We start from the raw sequence: 16,924 nt of genomic DNA on the forward strand, positions 1-16,924 counted from the left end.
ACCATTGGCCTGCATCACCCTTAAGATAATAACTTGCTAGGGTCATCCTCAACTCGCTGTCTTTTATATGAAGCATTTCGAAAGTCTTCACGGTTTGTTCTAACCATTCGTCTGCTTTCTTTGGATCGGGGCCGCCATGGAATTCATCCAGCTTGGCCCTTAAGAACTCCCTCGTGAGGAAACTAGCTCTAGTCTCAGCAGCATTCTCCCGTGCTTGGGTCTTTGCCCTCAAAATGTTCATAGACTCCCTCAATGCCCCAGCTATCTCCCGGGCTAGAGCCCCCATTGTGGCTTAGCCGGCTTGCCCCGGCACCTCCACTTGCCCCACTTGTTCGGCCATGTTAGCTTGGCCTAAACCATCTTCTTGTACCGGAACCTCTTGGACCGATACCTCAAATACACCCTAGCGACCTCGACCTCGCCTTCCACCCCTACCTCCTTGAGTTCGAACTCTTCTTGACATCCTAATTGAGAGACAAGATAAATAATTTAGTACATAATTCCAAATGTGCTCGCCACTCGCTTCACACGTTAGGCTAAAGCAACTACATGCATCCTACTACACAAACAATTTAAATTCACTCCACATAAGCACTTTAGTCACATAAACACATACGAATTATCCTTTAGTGATGAGATTTGTCCCATGAAAAACCAAGAATTCTGAGTAGAATGAGTATTGATCAAGTACCCTTCTAATAAGACTTCAAGGAAACTAATAGGCGCAAATAACATCCCAAAAGTCTAATCTCATACCCACATAGTCACATAAGCATACTATCACGTAATCACAAAAACAAAACGTTTCGTAATCATGCGAAATAAACCCATTGTGGTAAGACAACCACTTCCCGCGAGCCCAAGTATTCAAACCCGGTAGCTCTGATACCAAGTTGTAATGCCCCGAAATACTTCGACATGAACTACCCACTTCCAAATAAAATGTTAACCAAATCCCATTACATAAGATCAAATGTTTTACAAAATAATCTTACATGCGGTTATAAATTCATTAATAAACTAGTACATGAATCTATAGCATGTAAAATCATCAAATCAAAACGAATAAGGCCCTTAAGGGCTTACAAGTTCCAAGGCAATAGCCCGACTACACAAAATGGTCTCTTGGACCAATACACATTAGCCATTGGCTTTACAAAAATTTACACAAAAATATAAGAGCAAGCACTCTTCACAATCACGTCCACACCATCAACTCGACAGGATCACCACATTTTTACCTGCACCAAATCCCATAGGGGTGAGCATAAAGCCCATTAGAGAAATTCTCACAATGTATATACAGTTATGCTCCTTCCTCAACAAAAAGAATAAACGTAAAAGCAATGCCATGCCCGGGTTAATAAATGAGGAAATATGTTCATTTCAATGCATAACTACATATTTACCACGTCCTCAATATTATCTTGTAATCTCATCAATTTCAAACTTCCAATATTAATTTAATAGGGGCGGTAAATACGACACTGGTAATTCCTAGGTTGATGTCTGCAAGTAGACTCTACGAGTACTACCAAACTGTCATTTTTACCGGTATTAACCGGAAGGCTCGACACCTATCCGTGCAGTTTTCTGGTCTTTCACCAAGGACACTCAGGCCAACTTATCAAATACAACTATACCCCCTATCTAGACTTACCACGTATTTACCCCGTATCACGTTTTCATAGTTCAAATTACAATGTAATCATTCTCAATGTAAACGTTTGCCAATTCATGTCAAGATATACAAATAATGATAATAATCAAATGAGAAAATGAAACTATTACACAACATTTCTTGATATTTCTCCATTTCAAGCATCTCTCCAACAAGGTCAATTTACCACATTTATCGTCTCTTTTTCTCGATATTATTTCATAACTACCCATGCCATCAATTGAAACAACAACAATAACTTCTCATCATGTCCAAATCTCAATAAACTAGCCTCTTCAAGGCTACATGTAGTGTTTTCAACATCAAACTATAAGATTTCACAATTTACACATCCCATAATGCGCAACCATTTGTCCCCTCACAACAACACAAGTTCATATATTCGGTGACAATGTTAAAATACCATCTCAATTCTCATATAACAAGTAGATGGCCATTTTACTACATATATGATGGAGTTACTTTCATTCATTCACTTGATGCAAGAATAACAAGGAATTTTATAGACATGTTTCTTATTTTCAAAAACCCCCAAAATTTTACCTAGGGTTTTCATCAAAACAAACATTTTTTTCATTCCCTTGAAGAAAACCTACCAATCATCTATCTAGAGTGTGATAAATAGGCAAACCCACAAGGATTTATAAAAAAGGATTTGAGCTTTAATCCCATTTTGAAAACCTTCTACATCTTAGATCATAAAATCAAAATCAACACCAATGCTTCATGAAACTATCAAATCAACAACAACAATGCAAAACATGTATATATAACTCAAGGATTTCCCCTACCTCAAGCTTAATGAAGAAGATGATGAAACCCTAGCTTTTGATGGAAGATCCTTCAACATCTACCACCCAAGTGAAACTCTAGCTTGATCTTGAAGATTGGAGGAGGATGATGATGATCTAAGCCCAAATGGATCGCAAGATTTAAAAGTTTTTAGTACTTTGGTTAGGGTTTCTAGAGAGAAGGAAGAGAGAAAATGACCTAAAGAGTGAGAGAAGGAAGCCCCAAAGCGAGATACAACTCGGCTAAAAAGTTACAAAAATGCAGATTTTTGGGTCCAGACCGACCGCACGTGCAGAGCGCCTCTTCTGCACGTACAACCCTCATCCTCGCACGTGCGGGGCTCTCCTCCCGCACCACCTTCCGCACATGCCTTTTAGACAGTGTGCAGCTCCAGCTTCCCCTGAAATTCGCACGTGCGGCCCCTCTCCCGCACGTGCAGCCCTAGGCCCCCGCACATGCGACAAGCCAGCCAGTCCAGAAAAGTTGTTGGCTCGACCCCCCGGGCACTCCAGAACCGACCTCACACTCTCCGGAACACGTGGAATTTAATACCGATCAAAACAAAAGTAAGAATTTTTATTTAGGAGACTATTTTCGGATATTTCAACCTCAACAGAAGTAAAAGAAGAACTGAGCCACGAGAGAAAGAAAGGAGGGGGAAAGAGGAGAAGAGACCCGGCCGCTATAATTCCATTGTCAAAATTTTTTATTTAACAAAATTAATTAAAAAAATAAATTTCCTAACTGTTTTCTTATACAATAATAAAATTTTATGAATTGTTAATTAAAATCTATTTCTAATATCATTAAAAATTGTTAATTGTTTTGATGATTTATTCATAAAATTGGTCATTTGTTATGAAATTAAAAATCTTAGAGGGTGGAATATAATTTCCAGAATTACAGAGGACGATTCGTATCTTAAGCAAAAATTTTAAGAGGTTTGTTTATAATTATATGATTTAATTTGTTAACTGGTCAAATTCTAATTTATTTTTAAAAAACTTTTCTATTTTTTTTTAATTAAATTAGATGAGGTTACGTAATAAATTAAAAAATTCAGCTCCAATTGTTTCCTATCTATACTGGCAGTGGGCTCGAACCCTTTCGTTTTCAATGGAGCAAACACCTCTTCTTGGATTGGTCAAGTCTACATTGGAAATTTTGATCACAAAGAGTTATAGCTTTCCAAATAAATGTATTTCCCACATCTTTTGGATACCTGGTTATTACTTATCTGGGAACCAAATTGGTTATTGAAACATCATTACTTCCTATTGTTTTGATTTTGCTATATATTATATGGACTAAATTGACATATCTTATAAATTTTAGGACTAAATAGACATATCATTTGATTTTCTGTCCATCAAACTTAACCATGATTATTTATTGTATTAATATAACACAATCCGTAAAATTTAAGGATAAAATTGATCAAATTAAAACAATATAGACTAAAATGATAAAACAGAATTTACCTAAAAATATTTATTAGTTTCAACTTTATTTTATTATTTCTAGCGTGTTCCATACCTGTCGTTTTCAACGTGGAAGAAACATCTTCTTGTACTTTTACTCGTCAAGTCCTGGCCCACACGATTATACACTGGACTCCACACTCAAGTATGAGCAAGTTATAGAAAATTTGATCGGAAATATTTTATTTATTTTAATAAAAAAATAAGTATATAAAATTTGATTACAAAATTGGATATAACATCTCACATGAAGTGAGCTGTATCAAATATGTGAATCACACCGTATGAAAAAAGGTTTTGTTTGATTTTGTAATTGGATTTGTTGTATATGTAGAATTACTAAATTCTTTGCAATTAAAGAATAGATGCAATGGAGAAAATTATACATTTGAAAACTCTACACAAAGACTGATTCAACAAAGTACCAAGAATTTAGAATAACGAGTCTATGATTATTTAATTTCTATGTAAAATTGTATATATACTTCCAAACTCACTTATCAAGAATTAATTTTCCTCACAACCAACCATTGCCATGGCTACTTCCAACTCATGGAACTCCCCCCTCCAATCACATATTTTTCAAAATTATCAATTTGAGCTAGGATCAAATTGACAACTTTGAGTTAAATTAACTAAAAATAATAATTTATAATTTTCTTCACTAAAATAACATATTGATTTGTTCTTCCCAATTGAAGGTATAATGATTGCCACATGTTTAATTTTTACTTGTCAATTTAAATTGGGCGTAACAATTGTGCCATTTTGTATTCGTCTTTGATTCATATCGTGTGCAGATATCATGTCAAAAGAAATTTGTTTGTTAGTTAAAAATATAGGTGTACTTATGAAATTATTCATAGAAACGTATTTATTAGTTTCAACTTTAATTTATTATTTCTGGCGTATCGAACTACCTTTCGTTTTCAACGCGGAAGAAACGTCTTCTTGTATTTGTCAAGTCACTATTGGAAATTGGATCCACAAAAAAGAGATTGATTTTTAAAATAAATGAATGTTATAATTTCTAATAATAATCCTTCGAAAAGTATTCCTTAGTCCTTAGCTGCAATATTATTTTGACCAAAATTAGAAACTTTATAAATAGGTACAATTATGATACCATCTTATTTAGGCCTAGTTTGACATACACTAAAAATATAAAATGTTAAAAAGTTATTAAAAAAGAAAAAAAAAATTATTACTATTCATCAAAAAATAATATATAAAAAAATCCCTTTACACAGGCCAAGTACAAGACACTGTCGGTCAAAAAGTGATGGCAAGTGATGGTCACACGGGTGCATAAAAAAATTTACATAGGATGGTGTTGTTTGGTCTGTGGGGGCCCATCACGGGTTTCGTTTTGATAATTTGAACCGTTAATGTATAGAAGTCGTCGAGTACAATATACTTATAAAAAATCATGTTGATCGGATATCGATAACTGTATGATCAGATTCGTTTTGTATAAAAACATGGACGGTGCACAAAATAATGGTTGACAAAAACTAATCCGATCAACGTGATTTGTTATAAGTGTATAGTACTCGACGAGTTCTATACACTTAACGGTTCCGATTATCAAAACGGAACCTGTGGTGGACCCTCACGGGCCGAACAACACCGTAGGCAATCTGATCCTAGCTTCCCACCGACTGCATGACGGTACCATCACTGTAGGTACTTATATATGTAGGGATAATATAGTAATTTTGTTATTTTATATAATATTTTATTACACATTTTTTTATAAAAATTCAAAAAGTTATCCCAAACAATCGTATTTTTTTCCTTTACTTTTTAGTTCAAAAAGTCAAAAAGTGCACTTATTTAGAATACCCTAAACAACCCCAGAATCACATAAAAAGAGTTTTTGATTTTTCAAATAAATGAATGTTCTATCAATCTAAAATTGAAAGAACCAAATTATTAAAAGAATAATATTTGGAAGTTCTAATTTTGAGAGCTCTAATGCAGTTCTAATGATGTGGATAATGCTTATGTGAAGAGAGATCACACACTCTTCTCTCCATCTCTCTACTCGCTCCATTTAGAACTCTAGTATTAGAGTTATATATCATTACTATTATTAAAATTAAAATTATAAAGGCTAAAATGATATTTGAGTCAAATTACAAGAGTAAAAAGTATAATTAACCATTAAATTAAGTAAAAAAAAATCAATTTGTAACTCTCACCAAAAAAATCTCTCCCAAGTGTATGCTACTTACAAATATTGAAAATATTCTGGTCGTGACTTGTTTATTTTTTACTTGTTGATTTAAATTGAGTGTTAACAACTATGTCATTTTGTGTTCGTGTTTGGTTCTTATCCACATATCATGTAAAAAAGAAATTTGTTAGTCAAAAAAAAAAGAAAAAAAAAAAGTATATTATATGAAATTATTTATAGATTGAATCCAATAGTCTAGCTCAAGTAGTCTCCACGCTCCACTGGCGTGTTTGATTCCTTTCGTTTTCAACATGGAAGAAACGTCTTGTTGAATTTGTCAAAAAACAAAACAAATCTTAAAATATATGGGGAAATTACAGCAAAAAAAAAAACACTAAACAGCAGAGACGCAAAGGTATGGTATGTTTGTTTTATCTGGAAGATAAGTCTTGTTGGAATGGTATGGTATGTTTCATTAAAATATATGGGGAAATTACAGCCAAAAAAAAAAAATTCTATAGTTTGACCTTATAATAAAATAAATTTTAAAATTTTAATTTTGTCAATTTTAATTCTAAACTTTTTATTTATTTTCAGTCTAAATTATTTGCCTATTTTCATGAAGTAAAATCAATGAAAAATGAATATTTTACTCATTAAACTTAATGAAAAATAATATTTTAGACATTTTATGTATATTTACATTGAGTTTAATAATTAAAATATTTTTTTAATGTTTTACTTAACAAAAATAAACAAATGATTTAAATTGAAAATAAATAAATAAAGATTGAGGTTTAAATTGACAAAATTAAAAATTCAGAATTTATTTTGTTAAAAGGCTCAAACTTTAGAGGGTTTTTTTTTTTTTTTTGTAATTGTTCCTTAAAATATTTATTTTCATTTTTAGTTAGACTAAAAAAAATAACAAATATATTACAAATAAAATTATCTTTCATCATTTTAAAAAAATAATCATTTTATAAAAAATAAAAATTACCATTTCATTTTTAAAAAATTAATCAAATGAAGCATAAGATTGCATTGAAACAATCTTGATCCAAAATTTTACCCGAACGTGTACAAACAGACTGCCACCAAACTTTACCCAATCAGATTAGATTATTTCCAAATGTCCCATATATCATCTTTCTTCATTTTAAAAAAATAATTATTTTATAAAAAAAAGTAAAAATTACCATCTCATATCATTTTATTTCGTCTCATCCCATTCACATTAAGCAAACAAACCAAAAGATTGCATTGAAACAATCTTTATCCAAAGAGTATTATTAGATAGATACCTCAAAAATTTTATTAAAATTTTTATCAAATATTTCATATAGATATAAGACACACATTATGTAACTCCGAATACGGATCCTCGGTGCCCCTTTCCTGCCGCACAACCCTGTAGCCCCTCAAAACGACGTCTTTTGGGGGTTTTTTGTTTTTTTTTTCTTTCCTTTTTCTTCTTTCTCTTCCGTCTGTGTTTGGTCTTCTGCAGAACAGAAACCAGAGGTGAGGGGAGGGGAGGGGAGGGGAAGAAGAGAGAGAGGAAGGGAGAAGAAGAGGGGAGAAGAAGAAGGGTTCAGAGTGTCGGCGACGGCGAGGATTTGGTCGGCGGCTTCCAGTCTCGGCTCGGATTCTCTAGCTCGGGTCACGACCGGCGAGGAGCTTCTCGGCGATGAGGAGCCACCGCTCTGCTGCTGTGATGCCGTTGTGAGGGGAGGAGCTTCTCGGCTTCCATTTCTGTCACTCTCTCTCTCTTCTCCCTTCCTCTCTCTCTTCTTCCCCTTCCCTCCCCTCTGGTTTCTGTTCTGCAGAAGACCAAACACAGACGGAAGAGAAAGAAGAAAAAGAAAAGAAAAAAAAAAACAAAAAACCCCCAAAACGACGTCGTTTTGGGAGGCTACAGGGTTGTGCGGCAGGAAAGGGACACCGAGGATCCGGATTCATGTGACTCCAAGTAAATCCCAAACTCATCTAAAATATTTAATAAAACTTTTAGAATTTCTAACATTTTTGTTATCCAAAATTTTAGCCAAACGTGTACACACAGAATGCCACCAAACTTTACCCAATCAGAGGAGATTAAAGGGACCCACACATTTAAGTTGTATAGAAATTTTGAAATGAAACGGTGATGAAAAAAATAATAATTTATATTTCATTAATGTGATTATCATTTTATCTTATTTTCCTTTTTTTCCAAATACAGTCTTAAAAAATAAGTAAATTATAAATACACTTTGTGAGATTTAGTTAAAATATAAATTATCTCATGTGAGTTGAAAAATTATAAATATCCTCTTGTCAGAATTTTTAATTTAACAAAATTAATTAAAAAAAATAAAATTCTTAACTTCTCTATTATATAATAATAAAATTATTTAAATTATTAATTAAAATATATTTATGATATCATTCAAAACTATAAATTAATTTGATAATTTATTAATAAAATGATCTATTTGTTATGAAATTAAAAATCTCAAAGATGAAATCTAATTTCTAAAATTACAAGAGACTATTCGTATTTTAAACAAATAATGTAATTTACTCCAAAAAAAAAAAAAAAATACACTGACTTTTCAAAGATTTTGGAACAATGAATGTCCAATCTCCAACATTATTTGGTAATTTATAGATCAAACTCATTCATCAAGAATTCATTTTCCTTACAACCAACCATTGATATGGCTATGGCTATGGTTGTCTGCAACTCTTGGCCTTGGAACCCCCACCGATCACCTATTCAGCTTTGTTCTCTCTTCTTCTTCTACTTTGTGATCACCCTTTACTACTTTTCTCTTCATTCAACTGCACTCAGCTTCAACTTCACCAATTTTAATGAAACAACACTTCAAAATGGCGACATAATAGTAGAAGGAAAAGCTAGTTTTTTCAACCAAGCCATCCAAATCACCCCTACGAACCAAACATGGATAGCTGGTCGAGCCTCGTATAAAGATCCTCTTAAACTTGGGGACATAGCTTCTGGAACACTGGTGGACTTCAACACCCATTTCTCGTTTGTCATTGATTCACAAGGAAACTTGGATTTTGCAGATGGGCTTGCATTCTTCCTTCTTCCTCATAATTCCCCTTCCAAACTCACACCAGGTTATGCATTCGGTCTTCCAATCGTCCCCCCCAAACAAACTCCATGTGTTGCTGTAGAGTTTGATACCTATGTAAATGCGGACAACCTTTTGGAGGACCCACTCAACGCAACTCATGTAGGTATTGATATCAACTCTAACATATCTAATGTTACTGCAGTATGGCACAATAACATAACGTATGGGAAAGAGAATGAAGCTTGGATTAGTTATAATTCTAGTTCAAAAAATTTGAGTGTTGTTTTCACTGGATACAAAGATAATAACATAATCGAAACTAGTCTTAGTTTTTCGGTTGACTTGAGGGAGCACTTACCAGAATGGGTTACAATAGGTTTCTCAGCTGGAACATCAGATTTGTATGAGCAACATATTGTTAAATCATGGTCGTTCAATTCGAGTTTGCAATTCAATGTAACAACTAGTCCAAGTCCCACTTCCAGTCTCGTTCCAAGCCCCAATGCTACCTCTAGCCCAAGAAAGAAGAGTAGAAACAACAAAAATGCTCTGGTTGTGGGGTTGATTGTTGGATCAGCTGCTTTGGCTGGTGGGTTGGCTTTGTTTGGCTTCATCAAGTGGAAGAAAAGTAAAGCACCAGAAGAGGATGGGGAGATTGGCCCTGATATGGCCATGGACAATGAATTCGATTCAGGTATCAGACAAAAGAAGTTTTCATATGCTGAATTGTTTTGTGCAACGAATAACTTCGCGGACGAACAGAAGCTTGGAGAGGGAGGATTTGGTGGGGTTTATAAAGGTTTTTTAAGGGAATTGAATTCCTATGTTGCTGTGAAGAGGATATCAAAGAGATCAAAACAGGGAATAAAGGAGTATGCATCTGAAGTGAATATCATTAGTCGGTTGAGGCATAGAAATTTGGTGCAACTACTTGGTTGGTGTCATGACAAAAATGAACTCCTGCTTGTTTATGAGTTTATGGAAAATGGAAGCTTAGATAACCATCTCTTTAAAGAAAATAGCGTGTTGACATGGGCAATAAGGTACAAAATTGCACAAGGCTTGGCCTCGGCATTGCTCTACCTACACGAAGGATGGGAGCTATGTGTAGTACACAGAGATGTAAAATCAAGCAATATGATGTTGGATTCAAATTTCAATGTTAAACTTGGAGATTTTGGATTAGCTAGGTTTGTCGACCATGGAAAATATGTGCAAACAACTAATATGGCAGGGACCAGGGGATACATGGCACCTGAATACCTATTTACAGGTAAAGCTAGTAAGGAATCAGATGTCTACAGTTTTGGAATTGTGGCATTGGAGATAGCGTGTGGAAGAAAACCCTTTGACTGGAAGGTCCCAGAAAGTCAAACGATATTGGTGGAGTGGGTTTGGGATCTCTATGCTACCAATAGGCTTCTTGAAGCAGTAGATCCGAAGATATATGCAGATTTTGTTCAAGAAGAAATGGAATGTTTGGTGATTGTTGGGCTCTGGTGTGCTCACCCCGATCACAATCTCCGGCCTTCCATTAGGCAAGCAATTCATGTGCTTAATTTTGAAGCTCCATTGCCCATTCTCCCTACCAAAATGCCTGTGCCAACATACGTTACGCCTCTAGTGAGTACTACTTCATCTTCGGTTTCTAGAAACTCTATTACTTTTTCTAATACTGGTCGATTTTAGTCTTCTAGCTAATACTATAGTTACCACATAGATTTCTCTAAATTCAACTCATTCTCTATAGTTGTATCAGTTTTTTTCTTCAAGATAATTTCATTTTTACCTCTATACTTTGTCACGATTTTCAATGACCCCTAGACTACGCTTATTTTCATGCGTACCCCCGTACTATGTAAATTACTATCAATTTCACCCCTGCCGTCACATTTGAAACCGAAAAAGTTAAAAAAATTACATTTTGGCCCTAAATTTCAAAAGAAAGACACAAATACACCCTCTCCTACCTAAACTCACCCTCTCTCCTCTTCTTTTAATTCTTTCCTCTCTCCTAGTCCCTATAAGCGTTGCCTCAGACTCTCTCTCTGTGTACAAAGTTTCACAAAATGGTGACAATGGAGACAATCTCAGTAGCTCTAAGCCTCGTCGATTCGAAGAAAGAGAGTCTCCAAAAAGCCTTTGAAGATCTTCAATCCTACTTATCTGTTCTCTCATCCTTCATCCTTTCATGGTCTGACCTCAATTCCCACTTCTTTTCCCTCCAATCCTTTCTCCAAACCCAGTTCACTATTCTTCAATCCCAATAAAACCCTCAATCTCAACCATCTAAAGAACCCCTAAATCAAACCTAGCAATCAGATTCACTTATCTCGGTTTGGCTAGAGCTGAAAGCCTTCTGCGAGAACATGGATGGGTTAGGCTTGAGGAACTACATAGTCGAATGAGTGAGCCATGATCAGAATTGCGCTTCCTGACACACTTCAGCTCACTCTGGATTTGGCTGGGATGGTTTTAGATGTGATGGAATGTTTCTATGTGAAGAAATCAGAGCTGTATGATTCAAGGCAGAGATGTGGGATTTGAATTGGATATATAGAAGAGAGAATCTCTCTCTCTCTCTCTCTATATATATATATTATGTATGTATGTATGTGTGTATAACAGAGGTAGAGAGAGAGAGAGAGAGAGAGAGAGAGAGAGAGAGAGAGTTTAGCTGTGTGTGAGCTGGTTTTTTAGTGAGAGAGAGTCCCAGTCTTGACAGTTTCTGTATGTGGGGGATTGTCCTTCACTGCCATCACCGAACTCCATTACTAGTGAAAGAATGACGAAAGAATGAAGTAGGAAGTGAGGTGAAGAGAATGGCTCGAAGAAAAGTCAAAAATGAGAAGAAAAGTCTTATTTTTTTATCAACTTTCAAAGCTCCGATAACATACAAAAAAAGGAAGAACGAGATGTGTGAGATATGATACGAAAACTAGACCGTGAGTTGAATCCAACGACGTAAAAATAAGGCAAAACGGAGTTATGACGAGAGAGATAGAAGGGCTTGAAGTGGTGGTTGGTGATGGTGGTGGTTTGCTAGTAAATGGATGGGTCTGCATCTTTTTTTGAAATTTGGGGTTAAAATGTAATTTTTTAAAACTTTTTCCATTTCAAATGTAACGACAGGGGAAAAATTGATAGTAATTTAAATAGTATGGGGGTACGCGTGAAAATAAGAGTAGTCTGGGCGGTCATTGAAAATAGTGACAAAGTATAGGGGTAAAAATGAAATAATCTCTTTTTCTTCTTGTAATGATTTGTGTTTCACAAGGCTGTAGATAATCATCCATTAATGAGAGTTCAAATTTCATATGGTAGTAATTAGACTACAAAATTACATAAATGAGTTGTTCACTTATTTCATTTACGTTACCGTTGCGATTACCATTTGCCAAGCTTCTAATTTTGATCAAAACAATAATTTGGCCTACTGTTTTGATAACATTTTAACGATTGAGAGTTTTAATTAAAAATATATGATTTAATTTGTTAAAAAAATCTATACTTTTTAATTATATTGAATGAAGTTACGTAATAAATTTAAAAATTCTGCTTTAGTTGTTACCTATCGCCACTAGCAAATGGCTTGGTCAAGTCTACAATGGAAATTTGGTCACATTCCAAATAAATGTATGACCGCATCTTTCCTCGTAACTGGTTATTCCTTATCTTGGGATCAAGTCTCTCAAGTCTCTTTATTGTTTACCCATCTTCTAACATAAAATCATGTCTTATCTCTTTCATCAATCACAACACTTCTCAAACACGACTATATCCGAATAGTAGTGAATCTCATGTCAAAAACACAATGTGAGTTATAATAGGATTTACGCCTACCTTAGTGGTAGAAAATGTCATTTAAGGATACTTAATCATTTTCATATGAAATATGTCTTATAAAATGTCTGAATTTTATCCAATAAAAAATTGTATGTAATTTTGTAATCAAATTCTGTATATATAGTATAATGATAACAAAGTCCCAAGATATACTCTTCACCTTCCAAAATGTTTGTAAACAAAACACATTCTCATTGGTCCAAAGTAGAAGGGCTTATAATTTTAAATGGGGACAATATATACACTTTTTCAAATATGGAGTCCACTCTTTTGAATAATTCCATTAATTCAACAAAAATCTATATGGTCAAGATTATAATATAGAATCTTGTATGAAATAAATTTGAACGATAAACGTTTTTAAATAAAAATCTAAGTAAAAATTTTGGATATATTATCCCTCTGCATTATTTTAGGGAATGGGAATGTTGCCGTGCGTAGAGCACTGCAACTACTGTTTGCGCATAGATATGGTGCCGTTTTGAGCTTTTGGTTAATTTTTTTTACTTGTTTTTCTGTGTAGAACTGATATTGGACCTTTTAAAAATTGAGAGAATTACATGAGTGTGGGACAAAAAAATATTACACAAATATGATGGGTGCAAATCCTCTTGTGATGGGGATGCAACTTAAGTTCATCAAAAGTATCTCCTGGGCAAAATTTGGCAACAGTTAACAAAAAAACTTGGAGAAATCACCACAAAAAAAAAAAAAAAAAAAAAAAATCTAAGAAGTTTATTATGATGATAAAAAAAGGGTAAATTACACTCACCTCCCCTGAGGTTTCTAACAAATACAGGGACCTCCTCTGTGGTTTCAATAATTACAGTAACTCTCCTATTTTACCTGACATTCTCCAAATTCCCCTATCTATTGACTTCTGTTTATTTTTCTCATAGAAAAAGCTGATGTCATCAAAGCTAAAAACTAAAATGACCATAATGCCCTCAAATATCCTCAACCCACCTATATATACCAATACCAAATGTTGGCCGGTCGTTCGGAACATTTTTTTTTTTTTACAATTGTAACCTTTTATTTAAAAACACAACGATAGGTAAGTTATCCACAACTATTAAAATTTGTCTTAAAATTTATTCTTATTTATTTATTTTATAATATTACTCCAATCAAAATTTCAATTTATGGTGAAGTGGCCACCTCAACCTGAAAACAACTTGAACTCACAATTTCAAAAACTACAACTGCAGTTTGTCAAATAATTTCAGAACTGCAGAATTTTTCTATATTGTTTTCAGAAAATAATATTCCGCCAAATCACTCAATGGAAAATACATGTCTGGACTTTCTTGAAACTATTTACACACAAGCATTGTCTTCCTGACCAAGTAAAATAGTGTAAAATCCTGCCAAACTATAATCTTGTGTGTATATGTATATACATATTGTGGGATATATTTTTTGAGTACCAACACGTGGCCAAGGTGACGCCGACGTGTCAGCCGAGGTGCCACGTGCCCTGGTCGTAATGCCAAGGCAATCTCGGCAAGGCCGAGGTTTTCTCCGAAGATATCGGAATCCGAGATAAGCGGATAAGGCACAAGAGTCCTAGAATGAGGAATGACTACAGCAAGGATAAGGATAACACTCTTAAGGAGTTTATCTTTATCTCTTGGAGAGTCCATGATAAGCACTGAGCAAGAGTCCATTGAAGCTAGGCTTCTGTTGGGACAAGGATTGAGTTAGTTATAAAAGAGAGGCACCCCCACGGGTCTAAGGTATGCAATTTATATTAAGAACAGTGAATTTAGCACTATTGATTATCTTTGAGAGATATACTGACTTGATCGTTGGAGTGTCCCCGGGTGGACGAACCACTGCCGAAATCTTCTCTTTCTGTTGCAGGCCAGGTGTCATCTATTCTGCCAGTACTCTCCAGCTGAATACTGAGTTGGCAGTATGGTCGGAAAATCACCCACACAATTTGGCGCCGTCTGTGGGAAAGAAAGAAGAATAGATGGCCAACAACGGACAGAAGGAGAAGGTTGGGGACGACGCTCCTAACGGGAGTGAGAGACCTGTTGACGTTGACGTTGAGAAGGACAATTTCAATGAAGACCAAAATCACAGCAACAAAGACGTCGGCCAGGATGACGACGTACCAAAGAAGCCAGATCGAAGTGAGTACTACAATGAGGATGACCTCCAGGTATGGAAGGATAGATGCCTGCGGAGGGACGAAGAAGTAAAAGAGATCGCAAAAAAATTGGCGGACCTGCAATCGGTCGTCAATTTCATGATGCAAAACAACGTTATGTAGCCACCATTCCCGCTGTAGGACACGCTGATTCCAGCGGCCAATGCCCAGAAGGGAGTGCAGAAAACAATCCCCATAGCCCCTCAGCACACCAGGAGTGAAAGACATTCTCACTGACCTTCCAGGGAAGTCGGATGAGGAGAGTCGAGAAGGGAAGAATCACAGAGGATGCATCGCATAAAGGAGGCAGACCCCAAAGAACATCGGCATGTTCAGGGACAGACGCTGTGCTTCGACACCACCAATAGAGAAAGGTCGAAGAGGACTCACCACGAAGCTGAAAGTAGTGCACCAAAAAGATTGAAAGCAGGAGATAGCCGAGCTCCTGGGCGGACAAAGGAGGACTTAAGAGATTACCTCAAGAGGAAGCAACAGAATGCCGACGCCGAGGTAACCTCCCCAGATAAGCCGAGGACACCCTTCTCAGTGGAGTTGGACAAGTTTGAGGCGCCGAAGAGATTCAGTATGCCGAGGTTCCAAATATACGATGGTAAGTCAAACCCCAACTTCCACGTTGGATTATATTTGAACTCAATGGCATTGTATAGTGGAAACGAGCCGCTGCTCTGCAAAGTGTTCCCCTCATCCTTCAGGGAGATTGCATCAGATTGGTTCCACAAACTACCAAAGGGAAGCGTAAAGACCTGGGAAGACCTGGCCGAGATGTTTGTGGCCAGGTTCGTGACAAACAAGCTGCAGCCATTAAGGGTGGACGCATTGATGGCTCTGAAAATCAGTAAGGATGAAGGCCTTAGGGCCTATGCAAAAAGATACTATGAGGTGTTCAACTGAATACCAGAATGTAATCAAGAGGTGGTGGTCGTATCTTTCAAAAACGACCTAAAAGACGACTGTCCACTACGAAAGTCTTTGGCAAAGACATTGCCAAAAAGCATGGAAGAGCTCATGGCGAGGATCGAGAAGTATGCCAGAGCCGAGGAAGACACGTCGGGCAATAAGGAGACAAAGCAAGAGAAAGGAAACGGCTCGTCGAAGCGAGGCCGAGGCAAAAATGGATCGAGCAAGCAAGAGAAAGAACAGAGGGCTATACAGGCAGTGACAATTGTGTTCCGAATCCCAATTCACAAAGTCCTGGATCAAATTTGGAATCAGCCTTATTTCAGAACACCAGCAAGGGCACCAGGAGAGTTTATGAGAAGAAACTTTGGCAGGCATTGTGCTTACCACAATGAAGACGGACATATGACACAGGGTTGTAGAGCCCTGAAAACACACTTGAAAGACCTGGTGAGGCAAGGCCATCTGAGAGACCTTGTTGATGAAGCCAGGACAAGGAAAGAACAGGCAAGACTGCCTCAGGCGCCAGTAGCTCCGCCTCCCCCAGCACAGCAACCTCAGGCAGGAGGACCTTGGGTAGTTAATGTAATTCACTCGAAAGTCAACGAGAACAAAATTAGGGGGGAGACCCAGAAAGTGAAGCACTTGTAGCATGTCTACCAAGTCGGGGAGAAACGACATCGGGCAGAAGAGTACCAAGGACCAGTAGTGTCCTTTTCTATAGCCAACCTTGAGATGGTGCAGCATCCGCATAATGTGCCTTGGTAGTATCCCTCTAGGTTGGGG

General features: G+C 36.2%; 1 pseudogene; it reads left to right on the top strand.

Annotated features, from left to right (window-relative positions):
- Window positions 1-8,687: 8,687 nt before the first annotated feature.
- Window positions 8,688-12,532, top strand: LOC114276847 (L-type lectin-domain containing receptor kinase IX.1 pseudogene; annotated as a pseudogene).
- The last annotated feature ends 4,392 nt before the right edge of the window (window positions 12,533-16,924 follow it).

The sequence above is a fragment of the Camellia sinensis genome, chromosome 12, assembly GCF_055761805.1.
Source record: "Camellia sinensis isolate YWXY chromosome 12, ASM5576180v1, whole genome shotgun sequence".
Classification (NCBI taxonomy): domain Eukaryota; kingdom Viridiplantae; phylum Streptophyta; class Magnoliopsida; order Ericales; family Theaceae; genus Camellia; species Camellia sinensis.